The following is a 15,181-nucleotide window of genomic DNA, read 5'->3' as shown; positions in this document are numbered from 1 at the left end:
AGTCTAGTCCATGAGCAACAAACCATCAGTGTCAATCCATCCTAAAATCTATTCCTGGTCGGAATTTTTCCTGAACGTTTCACCAAAACAAAAAGAAAGAGAAAGTGATGCCGATGGCAACTCCGGCCGACGACAATGACTCACGTACACCAGAGGTAAAAGAAGTTTTAGACACCGTAAAAGTTTGAAAGAAACACTTGAAGTAATGAAGAAGGAGAAAAAGGGATTTTATGCGCCAAAGGTAAGTTAATTTCCGTACTCATAAGTTATGTATGATATGATTTGTTATGGAAGCTTTCCAATAAAGGAGAGTGTCAAGAAGGCAATTATGGACAAATACCCACACCCAGAACAGGCAGTATGTAAGCTCTTGGAAAAACTCTACAACTTTGACTTTATGGAAATTCGCAAGAAAACCGAAAAGGAAGTGACTTGAAAAATGTTTCAACTTTATTTTGTGTTTCCCTTTAAAATAAAAATAAAAACAAAAAGTAGCAAAAAAGAAAGAAGAAATCCTTTTGTTTTGCAAAAACTTTTGAAAAAAAGAATTCAAACTTTTTCTTCTTCTTTCTTCTTTTTTTTCTTCCTTCGCCAGGATCAGAGGAGGTCGTGTAATAACTGGAAGAAAAGGAACGAATCGGATAGAAGGAGCACATCTAGCTCAAGATAAAAACTCTAGCAAGGAGCATCAACTCGTTATCTATTGCCACGTGAAACCCCGGGCAACAACGTACCCTCAACCCTACTACTACTACACTCGACTGCCATCCGGCATGGATATAAAAATGATCGTCTGATGGAGCTAGAAGAAAAAAAATAGATGTGTAGCGAGGCTGGAAGGGGGGGGGGGGAGAAGAGGATTTTGATGATGAAACTCCTACCAAAGACCATGTAGTATTGCGAGTGCAGGTTGAACGGCTGAGTTTCCCAGCTGAGTTTTGATCGCGCAATCAGCTCGCCTTTGCTGCCAATCTCCAAATTAAGATCCCTATTGTTTTGAGCTTGGTTTTGAGATGCGCCCAGGAATAATACCAGAGCAGGAGCAGGATTGGGGAGAGAAAGAGAGAGAGTTACTCTATAAGTTAATTGGCCCATCTTTTCTGGACTAAAACAGAAAAGCTCATCATCTGATTAGCCGTCGCCGTCGCTTCTAGGTAAATCGTATTTTGATCAAAAAGAGAGGAAACTTGCCTGGTGCTGGCGAAAGCTGTCAGTAACGGCAGGAACTGCGATCCACTCATCGCTGCTTCGTTGTGATGAATCGTGTTGTTGCTGTTGCTGATGATGTGAGGATGTAACTGGTCTCTTGGTCGCCGTCCCAATTGAACCAAAGACGTTGGACGTAGCGTCGAGCTCAGAGCTTCCAGCTCGTCTCCCGTCACGCTCTACAGTCGCTGTCGGCCCAAAGAAGGAATAGAAAATAAATAAGAGAAAACGTGAACTGCATTACCCAGTCCATGTCGAATCAGCTCATGTGCAAACATCGACTCAATATGGATCAAGACGTTTAAGCAGGGCCGTTTTCTGCTCATCGCGCAAGACCCATCCATTGAAAACAATCATAAGAATTAAGTATTGATTTATCTGACAAAAGCCAACCGTCTTTCGAGTTATAGTTGTCATTCCACAGGTTCTAAATTCCGGCGCCTGTAAGACTGGCGTCTACCTTCACCGGCTAATGTCCCAGAAATGATGCATCGCAGAGATTATCGATTGTTGCACTTCAACTCGATCAAGCGGTTGGTCGGCAAATTCGATTGAACTTGAGTCCAGAATATAAACAGCAGAGTCCTTCGACATTGTGATTGTGAAATCGATTCTCTATTACATCGGTCGCAAAAAGAAAACCAGTGCGACTATTTCCCGGTAATTGATGGCAATCCATCCGTCTTTAAATAACTGATCAAGTTCACTGTTCAGATTTGTAAGTTATCAACTCCCGCAGTCAATAATTTGCCCGATTAATTTTTCCATTGCTGGACGCCAGAATAACGATGAGCCAGTCGTGGTCTCTTTTGGCTCTTTTCAAACGATTGGCGTCAAGCGATGGATTATATATGGATCCAAAGTAACTGCAGGAGATAAGAGGTAATAAAAAATAATTCGTAATTCTAAAACATTTAATTCAAATTATTTTATATTTTAGAAACGATGAAGAACATGTATCCTACAATGCAATGTAGAAAAGATAAACTATCATCAGTTGTGAAAGGGAATATTACGAATTAGTTCAGTAAAAAAATTTCTCATAATACAACCAAATGGCTCCAAGGTTATCACAAGCTCGTAAAAGACCTGGAAGAGGCTATTGAAGAGCAGTAATTTTTAACCGGAAATGTAATTTATAATCATGGACGATGTAATACAATTCAGAAATCTGAAATGAAATGATCATTTTACTTTTTTTTAATCAATTGTTAGATTAGTGAGCCTACGAAACGATCTCCGGTTAACTAATTGTATTAGAATCGAGAGACGAGAAACAAAGCTTACGACCAGCTCGCTGCCTCGAAGTCCCAACGCTTGCGAGCCACACGACATCTAGCGCTCACGGTAAGAAGGTTACGATAACACAACAACTCTCCCCAAGCTGTCACGCCATAGGAAAAGATTGCCCAAATAGGTCGTGACAGCTTTTACACACACAAGACAAATTTAAAGCAAAAGCGCACAAATAGGCGGCACAGCCGACGAAAACTCCACGCCCATTTTCCCAGAATGGAAACAAAACAAGAAAAAAAAAAGAACACACGTAAACTGAAGAACATGGAATTTATCCCGTATACAGAGATGACACACAGGTTAAATCGACACAATGACTTTCAGGGTCCGACGACACACGCTACGGCGCTGGGCATGAGGATTGGCACGGGGAGCGGCGCTCTTTTTGTCGGTGCGCACGGCCGTTTCATCGTCGCCCGACTCTTCCGTGGCATGCGACGCACCTTTATTCCCGTCACCTCCATTGTCGAACGCCTGATCCGGAATTCCGTCGTGGTCGTCTTCGCCATCGTCCGTATTCACCAGGCGACGCAGGAAACGCTGGTTTCTCCATAACACGCTGCCGCTTGCAAATTTCACGTGGTATGCGTGATAGCACCCGATCGCCACGACTACGCCTACATGGCTCCACAATTTAGATTTAGGGTCCTGCACGCGTACGTTGGTGCCAATATGTCAGGGGTTAAGGCCGCGGGAATCCAGATCATAGCGCGTTTTGGAGTCTGAATTGGCGACCGCCTGACGATCTCTCGCATCTATGACGGATTTCCAACACGTCACGTACGCCGAGCGATGGGCGGGGACGATTAAGCGGAGCTGGTGTCTCAACACCATTTGAGCGGGCGAAAGGCCATTTTCCTTTGGAGTATTCCGAAATTCCAGGAGCCCCTGCTTAAACTCCTCCGTTTCCAGGTCCCCGGATGGGTTGATTTTTTCGACCAATTCTTTCGCGGCCTTAACGGCCGCTTCTACGTGGATGTTGCTTTGGCTGTAATTCGGCGTAAAGTTCCTGACGGCGACGCCCCATCGGTTCATGGCAGCTCGGAAAACGCCAGCGTCAAATTGAGGCCCGTTGTCAGATCGAAAGCGCACTGGGACGCCGACTTCGACAAAATTGTCGATAACGACATGCACACTTCCCGCGCAGAAGGGTCCCGCTTCCACCTGTGATTTACCGGTCATCCCGAGAATCCGTCAGCGTAGACAAGCGCGTGCAGCTGGCTGGACTGGAACAGGTCTGCTGAAACATCTTCAAACACGTGCATTTGCAGAAGGTCGCTCATCATGGGCTCCTACTGGTTGCTCGGCACACGTTCCTGGCACGCAGAGCAGGTGGCGTGGAACGTCGTGATTTCGTTGGTAATACCCGGCCAGTACACGGTCTGCTGGGCCCGCCTGTTCGTTCGCACGATTCTTTTATTGGCCACGTGGAGATTCTTGAGTATGTTCCTGCGGGTCGCTTAGGGTATCACAATTCGTTTTCCGAATAACACAATATCCTGGTCCACGGATAGTTTGTGTCGGATGCCCCAATAAATTCCCACTGGAGCGGGGGTCTGATCTCGACTGCTGGGGAAGCCGGACTAGATCGCTGAAATTAGCGCGGAATAATCTCCATCGTTCCCGGCTACCGCACGGATCTAATTGACTAACGTGCCGGGTAAATGGGGAAGGACTGCAGGTTCATCCAGGACTGGTGGATCCGTTTTTCTTCGGAGAAAATTGTGGAGATCCGGGTAATGATGGTGCGATGAAATTTTTAAATGCATTAAAACGGCTTTTAGACATCAAGATTATTCAAATCAGGTTCTAGTAGTATACGATGATGACGAAAGTGTAACCAATCCATAGTATTCCAACGGAAACGTGAAACGACCTTAAAAACCGAAAAGCCGTTCTACAGAACTACGCCATCGGTGTATCGCCGTATCGCCAAAGGAGCGAAAATACGATCAGCCATCAGAGGTCTATGGGGACATCGTTGAAAATGTTGGACCAAACATGAAGAAGCAAGCAGTACAGGCTCAAAGGGATATTGAGCAAATCAAGCACCGTAAAGAGTGCACAACGTGTCGAAAGAGAAGTCAGCAAAATGAGCCAGGACGCACAATACAACGCATACGAAGTCGGTATAGAAACAGGTTTCATGCGGAAGTTTGAACTGTTTCCCGAAATCAACTATGCTTCTATGCACTTCAGTAAATATAGATTTCTTTCACATATATAATGTGACGAGTCCCACAACTAGTTATCAGCTATTACATCATTAATATAAACGTTAAATGCATTACACGTCTTATCTGTGTTACTTGTAACATACGTTATATATTTATTTTAATGGACATGGCGGATGAATTTTTAAGACTCCTGAACAGGACTGATCTGCCTGCAGTTATAGTAGAGGTCGACACAACATTTGACATGGTAAATTATTATGTGACTTGGGTTACGTTCAGACATGTTGTATTTGAAGATCTTCCCAAAAACCCCATTTCGACTATGGGATTGGCCTGCTTAATCCACTCAAGGAAAACATTCATGTCACGAATATTTGTTTAACATGATCAAGGAGGAAATTCCAGCATTAGCAACAGCAAAAAATGTCAAGTTTTGCACAGACGACGATTTGGACTCGCCCTTGAAAGAAAACGTCAATTTCAAATGCATCCTCGGTAGAAAATAACAATATTTAACCGTTCACATACACAACCAAATTTTTCATCGAAAGAGAAAATTATATCATTCACAACTTTCAAGTAGTGTGTCTCTGTGGAGTGAGACGGTCTATAGATATTTGATCTATTTTAGCTGATTGCCAAGGAATGTGGAGAGACTCGGTCTCTGTCTCAAGATGGGCATGCAGCTGTTTGGCGACAGCGCGCTCAATAATTTTGACAAAAATGACAGGTTGGACACAGGTCAGTATTTGCTTAACACATCACTGTTTAGATCAGACTAGGAGTTGAGTCTTTTTCAGGAGTGGAGTCAATTTTCATATCATCAGGAAAAAAGCAATGAAAGTGAGAGATTGGTCAATTTAGTCATCAGGTGCGACAAGGATCTCCGAAAACTTCGTCAGCAAGAATGTTACATCAGCTGGCATTGGCGATGCCAAAGTATAGGAATCCCTTCTATTCTCTATTATTCTTCATCGATTTATCACCTCTAAAGCTACAACGTGTAGACTGCAGAGCAGAAATATTTAGTGATCTGACGATCTTCAACACTGTGTACGAGAGAAGCACTGCCAGAAGAGAGGAGTGACTATAGCCTTCTACAGTGATGGCCAGGGAGCTGTGATTCACCCTGGGACACCTACCTACCCTCAGCTGCCTTTACCTTGGCCACATGCGTTGCCATTTTACGAAAGTCACATTTTAAATTCCTGTTTTCCGAAAAATTTCATTTTTCATTTATTTTCAGCCATGGCCACCACGGTATAATTAATCATGACCATTTATGTGTAATTTTGTGGAAAAAAAGAATTAAAAAATGTGAATTTCCTAAAAATAAAGTTATATTTAAGCTTCGAGCACCCCAAAAATGTTGTAATTATTGAATCTTAAGTTAAGAACTAGAGGATTTATAGAATTACATTCATATTTAGAATTATTTCTTCAAAATATCGCTGTAGCCTGTTTCCATGTAACAGCAGATGAAGTTGCGGTAAATGAATGTATGAGATGGGTGACTGTCACCTGCTACGCATACATCCTCCCCTCCCCCCCCCCCCCAAAAAAAAAATAAACCCGTTTAGTGACTTCCATGAGCCAACCTTGGGACATCCTACAGCGCGACATTTGGATGTCTCGCGTACGACGACAATCCAATGGGATATCCCTCCGTTCGACCAGGGCATATACAGTTCATCCTGGCAACGTAAATTTGCCAGCATGGGTACCAATTGCTCTGACATTTTGTCTAATGTTGAAATAAATTCATCAATGATTTTAAATTATAATATGTGATTACGTTGAAAGTCAACACAGATTTTTTACTTACATTAAATTCCATATACATTTCATTATATGACATTACATTACATTATATGACATTAAATTACATTAAATTAAATTTGTATTACATGTTTCAGATTAAAATCTAGAAACTGCTGCAACACTGTGTGCGAATCCTTTTCAATAAACTCTTTCAAAGCCTTCACAGTTGCATTCCCCAGATCCCCACGTGTCAATTTACTTGTAACAAAAATAGTTAGTTTTGAGTGTAGTATAATTATTATTTTAATACAATACCTGTTGGATAAACTTGTTTCTTAATGGAGAGTGAATCTATCTCCACTTTGTATGTTATTGCCTTCATTCTCCTGAAAAACGAATCATAAAAAACAACAATTATAAATAAATGGAAAATAACTTCCGACTCTTGTCGAATTATTCAAATCTTTCCCTTCCTTTTGTCACAGTTTGAAACAAAAATTAATGTTGGTAAACAAACAAATTTGAGTTAGAAACATTGTGTGTTAGTAAACAAAGAATATGTGTTGATAAACAAACAGAAGGTTGGAAGCGGGGTTTATCGCCTGCACAACCACTTAAACCAAACACTACCAAGTTTTACAACTGCTAAACGGAGGAAAACAATAAATCAGGGGTTCGTTAAGTGAACGACTTGGAAACCACCCAATCAACGTTGCCAAATTTCACGCGACAATGTTTCTTAGCAAATACAGAGGATAGTTTTCTAGCAATAAACACCAGACCTTTGTCTCTGTTTCATTTTTCACGAGAAAGAAGTGATGCGAACTACAATTTCTGCTAAGGCGATATGGCAGCGCTGTAGCCAACAAATCAAATAAAATTCTCTTTTTGACATTTTGTCACACTCGTTTAGCAGTCGAAAATTTACGAACGTCATGGCGTTAGAAAAATTTCCGAACTGCCAATTTTTTTAGTATCAATTGATTAGGAGGGATTTTCGTTTCCAATAAATAAGAATGTACAGCATTTAATTCAAACAGGTAATAATTGTGTGAATATAATTTTTCGTCATTCTTTCAATTGATTTTTGATTTTTTTATGCAGAGCCAACGTTCATTCAAAGTTTTGCGAAAAGTGTGAGAAGTAAAATTGAAGCCAGAGCATTTTTAAAATATGAGATTGGTAATTGACTAATCGAATTGATTGTTTTTAATTATTTTGCTAATGTATTTTCTTGCAATCATTTTTTTTTTATGCTAGCAGGTGCAGGAGTTAGAGCCACAATAGTTTCGCCGGGCTCTCACTAAATTAAATCAGCTCCATCACAATCTTAAGATGTCTCTGCTTCTCATTCAACAACATTATCGGTTTCAAAACCAGTTGTTGCCAGTCAATTTATACCAATCGCACAGAAGCAATCTGTCCAATACACGAAAGATGGTATATTCAACTCTCTGTTTCTGTTTGGACTTTATGCTGAATTATGTTATTACTTAATTGTTTTCTTATAGGTTTATCTCAGTCTAGCAAGTCACAGGCCATCGACCATGGCGTTCAAAGCTGGACATTTGCAGAAACTTCAAATTCTAGATTAAAGAACTCAACTAGACTATTTCCTGAGATGTAATCTTTCATCTTTTCAAGAAAACAACTAACGCGATTCTTAGTTCAAGTAAGCAACATTGGAATTTCCTAATTTCTTATGTTGTTTCATTGTGATGAAATTGCGCTTTAATTTAAGTTTTTACAAGTTCTCAAGCAATACAAACAATAATTTTTGTAATATTCTTACCAGGCGTTGTTATTTTTTTTAGAAAAAGAAACATGTGCTGTGTTTGGTGATGAGAAAAACAAAATTTAAGAAAAACAACAAATAATAAAGTAATAATTTTCTTTGAAAATTGTGTTGTAAAATCAAGTTTATTAAAGAATCTGTTAAAGATAAAGTCTTCTGCGATGCGTCGCCGTTTTTCCGTCAAGCAAAATAAAAAAATTCCCTATTGTTTTTATACTTTGTTTTCCCACTACAATTAGATTTTCTTAAATCTGGCAATGCCGCAAAACGAAAAAAAGTTGTTTACTTTACGAACCCCTTTGGGGAAATTGTACTAGATGACCTAGATTGCCAGTTTGGAGGAAAAAACAGTCAGTGGACTTCCATTTTGAAGTCGGTTGTTATGATAGTTTGTTGTGACAGTTGTCTTCTGCTTGTTTACATCTACATTAACAAAAAAAGTGACAGACACAGTCATATGCACGAACACGAGTCACGTTGAGCAGACGACACGATTGTTTGTCGTCATGAAATCTCTTAGCCATAAAAAAGGCTGAGAGGGGTCATTCGGCTCGCGTACCAGTTGCGATAAGGTTTCCCCTTCGTGCCTTTTTCACTCAGTTTTCTCTCATGATGACTCAAGTTGTCGTCAACAATACAATTGTGATCTAGAAATCACATATAACTAACCACCACATAACACCTGTCACTAAAAATTTTTTTCTGAGAATTTAATACCAATATTGGCCAAATCTGTACCTCACGCTCTGAAATTTGGTTTAATGTTAAAAATTAAAAATATTACTAGTTCTTACAAATTTTTGTTGATATTGACATTCAAAATCGACTTTATACTTACATCAAATTCCAAATAAAGTCGAATTTGTTCAAGACATGTTCGAGATTTGAATCCAGAAACGACTCCAACACTGTGCGTGAATCATTTACTTAAGGCTCTTTCAACGCATTCGCTGTTATCAAACAAATCACCACGGACCAATTTACCTGAAACAAAAATAATTAGTTTGAGAGGAATTTTGTAATTCTTGAACACAATACCTATTAGATCAACTTCCTCGTATTTCTTCACTAAGATTCATGCTGGGCGATGTGGACAGTCTCAATAGACGTCATCATTATGGTGCTCATTTGGAGATTTACTTGTCCAAACCAAATAAGTTATTTCACTGTCGGTTTAAATATTGTTTTTGATTCATTGGTTGAGATTTTTTGATATTTCAAGTAGAAACAAGTGAATGTCGATTAGGATGATTCTACTAGTTCGAGATAGCTGTTGCTGCTACTAGCTGCTGAATTTACCATGTTTAAATCCTTAAATTTTCATTAAATATGATTGTTTCGAAAAATAAAACAAAGAAAACTGTAACTTACAGCTTTACAGATCAACAGATAATAAAAAAGCCAAATTTCTGTACGCAAACCAAAAAAAGTTTTTATTAATCATTAATTATTAACCATCATAGAAAGGTGTTGGCTTGAAGGAAGAAGGTGGATATCACACAGACTTCACATATTATTTTTTTTAAAGAAACGATCGAGCATTTTTTTTTAAATCGAATATTATTTTTATGGGTAACGATTCCGCAAACATGATGGCACTTCATGACCTATAAAAAAAGAAGAATAAGTATAATCTCAAATCCAAATCAAATAATATCGTACAAATATTTGTTGCAAATTTTCGTCCGATTTCAACCAGTTGTTAAATTCCGTTATGGCTTTTATGGTCTTTAAGGAGAAGCGGGAATAAGGCAACGGGAGATCAATTTCTTTTCTGAAGATTAATTGTTTGGCCATTATATAATATAGTCAGAAGAAAACCTAATCTTACCCCGACAATCCACGATGAAAACCAGTACAGAAAATACTCCCATACCTTATCACGATTGGTCCATTTCAAAGAGTGATGGAGTGACTATTCCTTTTCTTTTATATATCTCCAAGTTGAACCCCTATGCGTTCTTTCCGAGCAAGTCAAATTGAACGGTTGTTTCAATTTAAAAAATTATTATTATTCGTACAAAACCATTTATTATTATAAATGGCAACTAAGAGATCTCGTTCATGTCAACAAAATATCGATCTCTGGAAGAATTAGAGGCTCTGGATTTTATTGACACGTGCATACAAAATTCTTCCTTCCTCTCAAATGATATGCAATTCAAAAATTACGAAAATCAGTTTTTGTGTTGCTTCATTCACTAGTTCTTTCTCTTATCCTTCTGCTTCGAGAAGAGTTTCAGCTAAAAGATAAAATACAATACGAATTTTCCTCTAATTCTAGTAATCTTTTTCTTTTAAAGTTAATATTTCCGGCGTTGCTTTAAAGACCATGGGAAAAAATGGACGTTAAACAAAATATAGCAACATCAATAGCTAAATAACCACAAAAACGTCACATAAAAAAAATTAAACACCCAACCGACAAGGAGAATTGGTCAAGAGAGAGTCATCGGATTCTTACCGTGGCACAACAACAAAAAAAGGAGTATCCAATATCTGCAATGTTTCACCTTCGCAGCATATAAATATAAATCGCAGTACCATAAAAACTCAACCACTTCATCAGCAGAGTTCAATTTTTTTCGTCATTGTGTGGGTAAATGTTCTTAAGGTCGTTGATAAGGTGGTGCTGTTCTCTCCGGGAGATCTTTCCTGATGGTTTTAGTCGATCAATTGTCACATTGTCACATTGATGAAAATGAAGTTTAGTTGATCACACCTTCGTGACTCAAAAACTACAATGAAATCCAGACTTTCCACGGCATTATTCTTACCGTCAATCTTTTCCTCTAATCTGAAGTTGCGACAAGACTCCAAAGGTCAGTCTAGATCTTGACTGGAAATCCATTCAACTAAAGTTATCCTAGCGAAACGATTTAAATTCCAAAGTTATTTAATTCGTTGAAAAAACTGATTCGTTTCTCAAAGTCAGCATTTACAGGTAGATACGACAAACCATGCATCTATTCCCTGAACCCTTGTTTGTTTACCAGCATAATTTTTTGTTTTAGAATATGGCAGAAGGAAAGGAAGCATTTGGAGAATTAGACAAGAGTCACAGGATATTACTTTTTTCAGGCAATTTTTTTAATCAAGGCAAATATAGACGAAGGATGGATAAATTTCCTCTTCAACGAGGAAAGAGGGGTGGTCTATTCAGTCTAGGCCATGCTTCATGAACTTGAAGCAATAAATGCTTTATTAGAGCATTCTTGCTTGTTTTTTTGGAACTTGGACTTGACAAGGGAGTATTTGCATCTTTCCTTTCTTAGAAAAACAAATTGGAGCATCTTCAGACATATGCATCTTTGCATCTTTCCTTTCTTGAAAAAACATAATAGAGCATCTGCAGACAGATGCATCTTTGCATCTTTTCTTTCTGTCCCTCATCATGAATTTCAACAAATGAATAATGTCAACAGAATGCTAGCAAATCAACAAATTGGAGAAAAAAAACAGTTCAGTCATGTACCTTCTTCACCGAACAATTTTAAAGGCAATTGGTAGAGGAACTTTAGTCAGAATTGTCACAATAGATGACCCTGATTCATAATTCCACAACGGATGCCCCACCAAGTGGGGATAGAAGATGGTTCTACCCTTATGTGAAGTTACCAAAGTTACTTTAGCTCTGGTTCAATAAAAATTTACGCAGGCTACAGGCTACTATTTATTCTTGCAAAAACTTATGCTTAAGTAACGAAGCAACTAGCAAAAGGCAACAAGCTATTTTAGATAAAGAATGATTTTTATCCCCGCCATAAAACCATTCAAAAAATAAGACGTAAAAGATATGTTTTTAGATTTACTGGGCACAATTATTTGCAGAATACTTCCCAAATGTATTTGACGGAGACGATACAGACAATTTACAGAGATAAACATGAGAATAGGAAGAAAATTGGGCCTTTAAGCACGCTGGGTGAGCAAACTGCTGCACCAGCCGACTCCAGCTGGCTTTAAGAATCAGAACATCGGTTTTGTCTACGGAGTCTACCCGGCTTTAACCTTCAAGGACGTCAACGGACGGCCGCCGATACAGCCTTCACCATTTGGAGGGCGAGGGAACACAGTTGCAGCGGGTAAAATAAAATCACTGCTGACTGAGGAGAGGAGTTGAAGTCAAGAAGCTAGCATAAATATAAAAAGCGGCGATCGCTCAGTCTCAATTGGCAAGTAAAGGAGGGAAGCTGGAAAGACCCAACAGGAGAAGTCTGCACAGTGGCTTCTAGTGACAGCCTATAAGAGAGACCTAGGGCCTAGAAAATATAGAATACAGAGGGAGAAAACAAGCATAGCTTACTGCATGGAGCAATACGGCGCTATAATCTCTAGCCCAAGTGGCGCCGCTTCGACTGGTGTATGAAGGCGCACTTTACTTCAAAACAGATAGGTTCGCTAAAAAATTGAACTTAAATTGGGCGTCCAGGAGAAATCACAGCTCCTACAAGCAGAAGTGAAGTAGTGGGAAGAGAAGAATAAAAGATGCTCGGTGTCTTCAATGAGAGACCCAGAAGCACAACTCGAGAATTCTCTAAAGCCGAAGCGATTTTGGTGAGCGTTCGTTCACGCCAGACAGTGATTTTACCCACTCACGATTTCAGATAGCCATTGTTGACTCTCAAGTGAGATTTTTAGTCTTGAATTTTTTGGGAAGAGCCAAGGAGAAAATAAGGGAGTCGGTTACGAGAGGAAGAACCGTAAGGAGTTTTGTTCAGAGGTTTTTTCACGAATGGAAGAGATTATCAACCTACAAGCTGGACAGTTTAAGTAGGGGAAGAGTGAAGGAGAAGACAGGAAATATCATCCTTGTCTGAATTACAAAATCTATTTCTTACAATAACATCTTCCATCAGAAAATGCTTTTCGCACAAATAATAATTTTCGTAAAGATTTCAATCCTTTCGAGGAATAGCAAGACGCCAATTGTTTTACATTAAATGTTTAGCTGAATCAGCGGTGTTTATGACAATGGTGGGGAGGAGGCTGGCTCAGCCTTGAACAGTACTGGGATAATAAAAGTTGATTACGTTTTGGAAATAAAGGGAAACAATTGTGTCTACAAAAGCTGATTTTGGGGGAAATTCCGTAATGACGAACGAATTGAGCCTTTGTCGTTTTATTCCAGGTTTTCTTTTGACTAAAGGAGACCTAAACACAAAAACAGTTAAAATAAAATAAAAAACTCAAGGTAATTATTTTTATTGTTTAAATAACCTTTTTGCCATCGCCAGTTGGAGTCGTTGTGTCGCATTGAAGGCACCCACGGGCAGCGATTTCAGTGCAGAAGTCTTCCTAGTGGTTTTGGCCCGCAATTCAGTAGACTGGTCGTTAAGTAATCTCACTTGGTTTTTGTAGAGATCGCACTGGCGCTTTATGATACTAAGTACTCTTTTCTTTGCTTTTAGTGTGTTCTGCACATTTTGATATTCAAGAAACAACGATTGTTTTTCGAGAAAAACCTTGCATCTTAGCTTTACAGCCAAATCGTTGTTGAAGCATAGCAAGGTTTTTATGGAGATTCTTGCATCTAACAACACCCGATGCCTTCTCAAGAAGCGGTGATCCACCTTGAGCAACTGCAAAAGGTGTTTTCTTTTTAATTGCATTTTCCTTTGTCTTGTTTGCGATATAACGTCTTATTTTTCATCTCTTGCATCTTTATTTGTTTTTTTTTCCAGCTCCTTTAACCGGGCAAGGCATGTTTCTATCAAAATCTGACTTTAAAAATATTTTATTAAAAAAAGTTTGTACAAGCTGGTTTCGGCGGAAACTCTGCAATGACGAACGCCGAGTTAAGCGGTTGTTTTTTCAAGCCTGAAGGAGATTTTGTCCAGTTTCTTTTGACTGAAGGAGACTTAAACACAAAAACAGTTCAAAATCAAATAAAAAAACTCGAGGTCATTTTTACTGTTTGAGTAACCCCTTCGCCATTGCTAATTGTAGTCGTTTGCTTTCAATGAAGGCAAGCGCGGGAGACAATTTCATTTTATCTGGAGTCTGCTTAGTGGTTTTGGCCAGTACTTCAGCAGACTGGTCATTTAGTAATTTGACTTGATGTTTGTATAAATCCCGCACGATGCAAAGTTTCCTTTTTTCTGTTAGTGCGTTCTGGACATCTAGATAGTCAAGAAAGATGGTTTCCTTCTCGTTTACAAGGTTTACTTTGCTCCCCACTTTGTAGAAATTCATACTAATCAAGCCTCTCACTCTACCTGGACTCTTACTGTACTTCTTAAAGTTCTAAAAGATTTATACTTACCCCATATAACTTGGTCATTCATCCGATGAATGTAGGTGGAAAACATGCTTTAGTGACATGGTAAGTGGATAAATGATTTGATTCACATGGCAGTCAACAATGGAGCAGATGCATAATGGCAAAATTCCAACTGAAACAAATTCTCAAACAATCAAACGGGCAATGGACGGATGTTATTACCCAATGTATGCCAGTATACATTGCCCCACTTATTTTAATTCTAATCTACTCGTGTTTTTAAGTGAATCTGCTAGCAAAGTTGATACTCGCCGAGCCCCCTATCTCCTGTTTACGCTTCATTGCGCTCTGGCAACCAGCTTATTTATTTTGGATTGCATTTTATCTTAGCTCTGTTTTATCCTTCTTCTGTCTTTGTTTGTTTATTTCTTCCTATCTCCTCGTTGTTTTATTGTTGTACCTGCCCATATTTTACTCATGTCAATATACAGGTAACATTCGCCTTGGCGAATATACACCTTTATAAAAAAAAAAAAAAAAATGCCAGTATACCAATCATACTCAATTCGTGATGGATACATGCAATTATTTTTAAGCCAGGCTAACTGGAACCGGCTGTCACTGTGTTCATTTTGGATTTGGGGTATATTGGAATGCCTGTAGTGTGAGGTGGTTCGTTATTTAAAAAGGAAAAAGCCTGTAGTTTTAAAAAATTATGGTCGT

General features: G+C 39.0%; 2 long non-coding RNA genes across 2 annotated transcripts; one reads left to right on the top strand and one right to left on the bottom strand.

Annotated features, from left to right (window-relative positions):
• Window positions 1-561: 561 nt before the first annotated feature.
• Window positions 562-14,955, bottom strand: LOC124325526. Its single transcript, XR_006915429.1, has 3 exons — window positions 14,710-14,955; window positions 3,118-3,127; window positions 562-573 (listed from the first exon to the last, which is right to left on the bottom strand). It is a non-coding gene; the product is annotated as an uncharacterized LOC124325526 (long non-coding RNA).
• On the top strand, window positions 7,374-8,202 carry LOC124325515. Its single transcript, XR_006915428.1, has 4 exons — window positions 7,374-7,480; window positions 7,545-7,622; window positions 7,701-7,880; window positions 7,952-8,202. It is a non-coding gene; the product is annotated as an uncharacterized LOC124325515 (long non-coding RNA).
• Window positions 14,956-15,181: the final 226 nt, after the last annotated feature.

Source organism: Daphnia pulicaria, chromosome 1 (genome assembly GCF_021234035.1).
Source record: "Daphnia pulicaria isolate SC F1-1A chromosome 1, SC_F0-13Bv2, whole genome shotgun sequence".
Lineage (NCBI taxonomy): Eukaryota > Metazoa > Arthropoda > Branchiopoda > Diplostraca > Daphniidae > Daphnia > Daphnia pulicaria.
The sequence above is the reverse complement of the archived record's forward strand: the minus strand, read 5'-3'. Positions and strand labels throughout refer to the sequence as shown.